This window comes from Sylvia atricapilla, unplaced genomic scaffold (genome assembly GCF_009819655.1).
Source record: "Sylvia atricapilla isolate bSylAtr1 unplaced genomic scaffold, bSylAtr1.pri scaffold_99_arrow_ctg1, whole genome shotgun sequence".
NCBI lineage: Eukaryota > Metazoa > Chordata > Aves > Passeriformes > Sylviidae > Sylvia > Sylvia atricapilla.
The window spans coordinates 41287-49927 of record NW_027077180.1 but is presented as its reverse complement, the minus strand read 5'-3'; the positions used below and the strand labels follow the sequence as shown (position 1 = coordinate 49927).

General features: G+C 53.7%; 1 pseudogene; it reads left to right on the top strand.

Moving 5' to 3' along the window:
* The first annotated feature begins 1138 nt into the window (after positions 1 to 1138).
* LOC136375169 (derriere protein-like) lies at positions 1139 to 4408 on the top strand (annotated as a pseudogene).
* The last annotated feature ends 4233 nt before the right edge of the window (positions 4409 to 8641 follow it).

The window sequence follows — 8641 nt, the reverse complement described above, 5'->3', positions numbered from 1 at the left end:
TGGGGTGGGTTTAACAGGGTCCTGCAGGTCCCTCGTGTCCCCAGGACTGTCCCCTGGCTGAAGGAAGGGCAGAGAATTCCTGTTCTCCAGGCTGGATTTCCAGGAGGAACAGAATTCCTGTTCCCCTGGGTGGGATTTCCAAAAAGAACAGAGAATTCCTGTTCCCCTGGGTGGGATTTCCAACAAGAACACAGAATTCCTGCTCCCCTGGGTGGGATTTCCAGGAGGAATAGAGAATTCCTGCTCCTCTGGGTGGGATTTCCAGGAAGAATAGAGAATTCCTGTTCCCCTGGGTGGGATTTCCAGGGAGAACAGAGAATTCCTGCTCCTTTGGTTGGATTTCCAGGGAGAACACAGAATTCCTGTTCCCTGACTAGAATTTCCAGGGGAACAGAGAATTCCTGCTGAATTTCCAGGCAGCTCCAGCCCTGCAGGTTCCAGTCCTGAGCAGCTCTGTGGGTTTGGGTTCCTCAGCCCCTGCTGTCCCCTGGCTGTCCCCTGGCTGTCCCCTCACTGTCCCATCCCCACAGCTCCCTCCCCGAGCAGCCAGGAGGATCCAGGGGGATCATTCCAGCTGGGAGGAATCTGGGAATTTCTGGGATTTTCCCCCGTGTTTGATGTGTCACGTCGATCCCGCTCCAGCCTCGCTGTGTCTGAGCCCCAAAGGGGCCGCTGGAAATGTCCCCAAGCTGTGACAGGCCTTTGTCCCCTCTCTGTGACTCTCAGGGTGTCAGAGGAGCAGCCCGGTGCTGGAATTCCTGGTTTTTCACTGGGATTTGCAGGGCAGGAAGGGAATTGATAGCCCAGGATGGGCCGGAGCAGAGCTGGGCTGACTTTGGGGGGGATAAAACTGAATTTTGGGGACAGCAGCTGGTTCTGGGGGTGTGACATCGATGTGGGGGTGGTGGCAGCTCTGCTGTGATGGCCACAAAGGGACGGGGGGACCTGGGGGTGCCTGGCTGGGGCAGGGACCCGGCGCTGGGTGGGGACTGGTGGCTGTGGGGCTGAGTTTGGGGGGTTGATGCTTTGGGGGCCGATGGTTTTGGGGCCAGTGGTTTTTTGGGGCTGGTGATTTTGGGGCTGGTGATTTTGGGGCCGATGGTTTTGGGGCTGATGATTTTTGCAGCTGATGGGTTTTGAGACTGATGGTTTTGGGGCCGATTGTTTTTGGGGATGATGATTTTGAGGCCGATGGTTTTTTGGGGCTGATGGTTTTGGGTCAAATAGTTTTTGGGGCCGATGGTTTTTGAGGCTGATGATTTTGGGGCTGATGGTTTTGGGGCCGATGGTTTTGGGGCCGATGGTTTTTGGGGCCGATGATTTTGGGGCCGATGTTTCTGGGGCCGTGTGAAGCAGAACTCTGACGGTTCGAAGGGCTGGAGGTTGATGGCTTTAACAGGGAATCGTTGGACGCCGTGATTGAGTTTAAAAAAAGGGAATTTTGGGGAGGAAGGGCCGGCTCCTGCTCTGCCCCAAGCTCCGGGCAGGTTTTTTGGGTTTTTGTTTTCCCACCCTCACCCCCGAGCCCACGGACCGCGCTGGATCCCAAAATGACTCTGCGGAGCCGCTGAAAGGGTTAAGGGGTGCCTGGGAGGGATCCCACCCTCTCTGCCCAATCCCGCCGCGCTAATTAAACACCGAGCTCATCAAAGGAGGGGAATTAACACCCGGGGCCGGGCCGGGCTTTGCCGGGACCAGCAGAGCAGCGATGTGGCTCCTCGGCAGCGTGGCCTGGGCTCTGCTGAGCCCCGTCCTGGCCACGGGGCTGAGCGGGCACGAAACCTCCCTGCTGAAATCGCTGGGTCTGAGCTCCAAGCCCAGCCCCAAAAACCCCGGCCCGGTGCCGCCCGTGCTCTGGAGGATGTTCCACAAGAGGAGAACTCAGCCGGACAAAGAGCTGGATTCGTGTAGGGTGGAGGAGCTCAATGTCCCCGGGAACATCGTGCGTGTCTTCGCTGACCAAGGTACGCGTTCGGGCCGCCGAGCCCTGGCTCCGCGCTTTTCCTTTCTCTTTTTCCCTTTTTTCCCTTTTTTCCTTTTCCCTGTCCCCTTTTCCCCCCTCTTTTCCCCCCTCTTTTCCCCCCTCTTTTCCCCCTCTTTTCCCCCTCTTTTCCCCCTCTTTTTCCCCTTCTTTTCCCCCTCTTTCCCCCTCTTTCCCCCCCTTTCCCCCCCCTTTTCCTCCCTCTTTTCCTCCTCTTTTCTCCCCTCTTTTTCCCCATTTTCCCCCCTTTCCCCTTTCCCCTTTTCCCTTTCCCCTTTTCCCCTTTCCGAGGCCGGGGCAGCGCCCGGAGCCTCATCCCAGGAGGAATTCCCTGTGAAATCCCTGTGGCTGCCGGAGGGGATGGTCTGGGGGGTTTGGAACCCCGAGGTGTGGGTGGTGACCGGGGGAAGCTGTGCCTGGCCCTGTCCTGGAGCCCCCGGAATCCGTCCCGAGGTGCCGGTTTGATCCCGATCCCGATCCCGGTCCCGATCCCGGGCTTTGGGGTGCAGCGATGGGATCAGCACCAGCTCGGGCAGGGTCGGGATGTTCGGCTTGGGCTGTGTCCCCCCCGTCCTCATTGTCCCCGCGGCACATCTGGCTGACCCCGGGGCACATCTGGCTGACCCCGGGGCACATCTGGCTGACCCCCAGCACATCTGGCTGACCCCGGGGCACATCTGGCTGACCCCCAGCACATCTGGCCGCCCTGGGCCGTTCCCAGCCCCCTGGGGACATTTGGTGGCTGTCCCCGAGCTCTCAGGGCACAGCAGAGCTCTTTCCTCTCGCGGTTCCCGTTTGCCCCGGGGGTTAAACCGGGCACCTCCCCAAATTCGCTGCCGTTCCCCCTCTTCTCCCCGTCCGTCCCCAACAGCCCGAATCCGCAGAGGAGGGAAAACAACTCCCCGGGATGTGGAGCAGCATCCAGAGGAGATGCGGGAGCGGTCCCGGGGTCACGGCCTGCGCTGGGTCCTTGTCTCCAGAGTTTCCTGCAGCCGTGGGCTGGGAGTTCTCCCTGCAGCCCCGGCTGCAGCTCTGCTGGGAGCCCTGGAGGGATCCTGCCCAGCCCGAGGGATCCCAAATCCTTGGAACTGGGTTCTCTCAGTCCTGGAGCTGATCCTGCCCATCCCGAGGGATCCCAAATCCCTGGAGGGATCCTCCTCATCCCGAGGGATCCCCCAGCCCATCCCTGGAGCTGATCCTGCCCAGCCCGAGGGTTCCCAATCCCTGGAGCTGATCCTGCCCATCCCAGGGGATCCCCAATCCTTAGAACTGGGTTCTCTCAGTCCTGGTGCTGATCCTGCCCAGCCCGAGGGATCCCCAATTCCTGGAGCTGATCCTGCCCATCCCCAGGGATCCCTCAGTCCTGGAGCTGATCCTGCCCAGCCCAGGGGATCCCCCAGCCCATCCCTGGAGCTGATCCTGCCCAGCCCGAGGGTTCCCAATCCCTGGTGCTGATCCTGCCCATCCCGAGGGTTCCCAATCCCTGGAGCTGATCCTGCCCATCCCAGGGGATCCTCAATCCCATCCCTGGAGCTGATCCTGCCCAGCCCAGGGGATCCTCAATCCCATCCCTGGAACTGGTCCTGCCCAGCCCAGCCTCTCATGGCTCTCTCCGGTCCTTTGCCAGGCCGGTTCCTCCCCGAGGGACAGCCCCGGCCGTGGCTGTGTCTGCGGAAACTCCTCTTCTTCAACCTCTCGGCGCTGGAGGAGGGCGAGCGCTTGACCACGGCTCAGCTGGAGCTGCGCTTCCAGCACAACTCCTACGTGTCCCCGCGGCCGGGACAGGCTCTGGAGCTGCGGCTGTACCCGCTGTCCCCCCGGGGGCTGCCCCCGCTGGAGCGGTCATTTGTCCGGCTGCACAAATCGCTCCTGTTCAACCTGAGCTGGGCGCTGAAGGACCCCGGCATTCCGGGCAGGAATTTCACTCTGATGCTGGAGATCTCGGCCAGCGGCGGCCCTGGGGACAGCGGGACGCTGCGGAGCGGCTGCGCCAGCACCGACACCTTCGAGGCCACCTCGCTGCTGCTGGTGACACTGGGGCAGCAGTGCCAGACCTCCAGGAGGAGGAGGAGGAGGAGAAGCCCCCCGAGCATTCCGGCGAGCCCCAGCCCGCTGTGCAAACCCCGCCGGCTTTACATCAGCTTCAGCGACGTGGGCTGGGAGAAGTGGATCATCGCCCCGCAGGGTTACCTGGCCAACTACTGCCGAGGGGACTGTCCCTTCCCGCTGGCCGCCGAGCTCAACAGCACCAACCACGCCGTGCTGCAGACCATGGTGCACTCGCTGGACCCGCGGGGCACCCCTCAGCCCTGCTGCGTGCCCGTGCGCCTCTCGCCCATCTCCATCCTCTACTACGACAACAGCGACAACGTGGTGCTGCGCCACTACGAGGACATGGTGGTGGACGAGTGCGGCTGCAGGTAGCGGAGGGGGATAAAGGGGAAGGGTGGGATAAATCACCTCGGTGTGAAATCCCTGCTCTGTGAAATCCCCGTCCTGTGAAATCCTCCGTCCTGTGAAATCCTCGTTCTGTGAAACCCCCCGTCCTGTAAAAGTGCCGCCGTGTTTCGGGGTTTTTCGGAGGCTCCGCTCTGTTTTCCAGGTGTTGGTTGGTGATGGGGGAACTTTGGGGACAAGGGGTTTAGTGTTGGGGACGGTCAAAAGGCGCTGGGAGGGGTTTTTTGCCTAAAAACAAAAAACAAAACAAAAAAAACCCCCAAAAAAAGGGGAAAAAAAAAAAAAAAAAAAAAAAAACATACAAAAAAAAAAAAAAAAAAAAAAAAAAAAAAAAAAAGAAAAAAGGAGATAAAAAAATATTAAAAAATGCTCCGGGGTTAGGGCCGCGGTCGGTTCAGGATCACTTGGGGCGGGGTTATTACGGGGTTATGAACGAGCTCGGTGCTGGTTCCCTTCTGTCCAGGGGCTTGTGGCACCGCGCTGTGAATCCCAAATTTCCCCCCCTTTGCAGCTTTTTTGGGGGTTTTGGGGCTGAACTCTGCAGATTTCTCAGGGTATAAATGACTTTTGTGGGTGAAAAGGTTGGCCGGGGGGTGACCAAAGCCCCGGGAGCTTTTTCCAGGCTGTGGATGGCGATGGGGCGGTTTGAGGACAGGATTTGTGTTGGGTGGCCAATTTTAGGAGGTTTTGCTTAAAAAAAGATTTTACCTTTTAAAAAAATGGAGATTTTATCTTTTAAAATCCCCCCTGGGAGCCGCATGCCAGGGGCAGGGAACGCGGCTGAGGAGCCCAGGGCGGTGTGATGGGGTCAGCGGCATCTCCTCCCCTCCCAGCTCATTTAGAGTCAGTATTAATTTACCTCATTTGCATATCGATGAGCCCGGAGTGTCCCCGGGCAGGAGGCAGGAGGCAGGTGGCAGCCGAGCCTCAGGCAAGGGCAGAGCGCGGAGCACAGCTCCGCATTTTTTATTTTTTTGCCTTTTTTCGGGTTATTTTTGGTTGATTTGTTGGGTTTTTGGGCAGCCCCGCGGCCTCTGTGGTGTCGCTGAGCTCTTCAGGAGCGGCTTGGACCCAAATTTGGGCCATTTCCAGTTTTTGACCATTTTTCTCCATTTCCATGGGCTGTAAAATCACCACCTGAGGCTTCCCTGCCCCTTGGGGGATTTGGGGGAACTGAGAAGGAATCCGAGTTACACTTGAATTTTAATTTTTTTCTCTTTTATTTTAAAACTGTGAAGGCGTAGAGCAGCTTTGGGGGGTGTTTTTTTGCTCTTTTCCTACCGCCGTCGTGTCTTTTGAGGTCTGATGAAGTTTCCCCACGTCTCCCCTGAAGCTTTCACTTTTGGGGTCCCTCGTGATGGTGTTTTTTTGGGAGGTTTATTGTTGTTTTAACACCCAAAACGTGGAGCTGAAGACCGACCTCGGAGCAGCTTGAGCTGGATTCGAATTTCCCCAAATCCGGGCGTTTCCCACCCAAACCCCGCCCTGCTCCAGCCCCGCCTTTGGAGGGTTTAATTCTCATTTCGGACGGGCACAGGGATAAAATTCAGACGGGCACAGGAATAAAACCACGGAGTGTTTGTGGGTTTGTGAGGGGCAAGCCCAACCCAGCCCTAAGCCCAGAAAAGCCACTCCTGGGCTCCTGCAGCTCCAGCCTTGGAGCTTTCTCCCCATTAAAACTGGGGCTGGGGGACAATTCCCAGTTTTCCCAGTTCTCCCAGTTGTCCCAGTTGAGTTGCTCACCCCCCCTCTGCTATGCACATCCCCCCCACTTTTGTACTAGTCTTGTGTTGGAAAAAAAAAAAAAAAGGAATAAACTTGAAGTTTATACAATCAGACTAAAGCTTTAATGAACGTTTGCATGGTTTCCTCATTGAAACTTAAGGGGCCACCTCAAATGCAAAAAGCTGTTTATTCGTATTTTTTATTATTTTTTTTTAAATTGATGACAAACAGGTTTTAAAACAGAACCGAGACCCCAAAATAAAGAAAATTAATTCATTAATAAAAAAAAAAAAAGAAAGAAAAGAGTTTTGAACACCGTGCTAGCACTGATGTCTGGATTTGTAAAACTCAAAAACGAGGTTTCAACTGCTACAAAAAGGGGGGAAAAATAAAAATAAAAGCAGCACGAAGCAGAGGCAAGCATTCCCAGCAGTGAAATCCGGGGTGAGGGGAGAGGAAGGGGGTTACATTACTCATGGAAAGCTTTGCACAGAGGGGTTCAGCTTAAACCTACCCGAAAAAATCCTACGTCACTACTCAGCCTACGAAGGAAAAAAACAAAATTAAAAAAAAAAAAAAAAAGGAGGAAAAAAAAAAAGAAAAGAAAAAGCCCTTCGGCAAATGTTAATAAATAAAACAAGTCCATCTCAGAGGAAGGAAGGTGGCCTGTGTCTCCGTTCTTTCACTGTTTTAGAAGTCTAAACTCTGGAGGCTTTGGATGAGAAAAGAATGGGGTTAGTGAAGGGGGTTTGTGGGGTTTTGTGGTTTTTTGCACACCCCTCCTGGGCTGGGGTGTTCCACACCACGGCTGCTCTGGGCCCAAATCCAGCAAATCCAGGGCAGGGAGCTCCAGGAAGGAATTCCAAGGGTTTTTTCCCTTCCTCGGGTACAAAAATGAGATTTGGAGCTGTTTGAAGTTACATTCAGATGAGAGGTATTTTGAGGTTTTTTTTCCCCACCCCCCAAAAAAATAAACTAAACTAAACCAAGGACTAGAAACACTTTTAGGAGCCCTTTGAGTGTAAAGCTTCACTCCAGCCCGAGAACAGCCAGGTCCTGGATCAATCTCTGCTGCTGCTGGCCAATTGGGAGGTAGAGGTTATTCTAATTCAGGATCTGCTTTAAAAAATAAACCACCAAAGGGGCTGGAGGAATCAATTCTCTCTCTCTGCGCTGTTCCTAAAGCCACAAAGGTTCTGGCAGAAATGAACAGCTCCCAAGTGTCTCCCTGGGGTGTTTCTGACACAGCCACAGTCAGGATGGGGATGGTTTCTCCTCTTCTCACTCCTGACCCCTCAGCTGGGCTCAAAACTCGGCATTTCACAAAGCAAAAAAAAAAGGTTTTTGTTTTCTTTATCCAACCTTTTTTTTTGGTGGTTTTTTTTTTTTTCTTTTCCCTCCCTGAAAACACCTCACTCTGTCCCTCTCCTGCCTCCATCACCCCAAAAAGCCTTGACTCATTGTCCCCAAATCTCTCTGAGGCCACCACACCTTCCCCCACCTGCCTGCTTTGGCCGTCCTGCTCAGGAACTTCCCCACCTAAAGAACAACAATAATAATATCAATCCCCAATTTCCACTGCTCCTCTCCTCCCCAAAAAACCAACCCAAGCACATCCCTGGGGACCAAAGCAGGCCTGGCTGCACCTTCCCTCCAGGGCCCAAGGGCACAGGAGCCCCTTCCCCTTCGAGCACAAAGTTCATCTCACAAGAAAGGCTGGTTTTTTTTCTCAGAGTAGAGTCCAGACAGTTGCCAATTAAAGCAGACAGAAAACACTTTGGAAACCCTTCCAGCTCGAGCTCCTCTCACTCTAAACTATCCCAGGTAGGAAGAAGAGGCTGATTGCTGCAACTTGAAATCACACTGAAAGTTCTCAAGGATGGTGCTCTAATTTTTTTGTTTTGAAACTTTTTTTTTTTAAAGTTTTTTTTTTTAAGGTTTTTTTGTAATTTTTTTTTTTTTTTTTTTTTTTTGTAATATAAGCTTCTCAGAACAAGGGTCTAAATCTTCCCAGGTCCACCACTAAGAATTCAGAGACAAAACTTCTTTAAAAAAATTCAGTGCTCCTTTTGGTTTTTTGTCTTTTTTGTGGTTTTTTTTTTTTTTTTTTCCTCAAAAGAAATCTCTTTAAAACCACCTCGTTCAGAATGTGGGCGACACGATGACAACAGAATTTCAGAGCCAGTGTTGGACAACAAAACCTGCACCTCAGAGCTGAGCAGCAGCTGGATTTCTGCTTGGCTGGCTGTCACCCAGGCAGGGATTTGATTTTTCTCTCTTTGTTTGGCTTTTTTATTTTCCTTCCCCCCCTTCTCTCAGATACTCTGCTTTCTAAAACACAGCTTTCAACAGTTCCTGCTAAAAACTCCTTTTTTTTTCTTCAAGTACCCATCTCCAAAACCAAAATAAAGCACGAGCCCAACTCTGAGGTGAGGTTTTCCTCTCCCCACCCTGCTCTGAAACATTTCAATGCCCCGC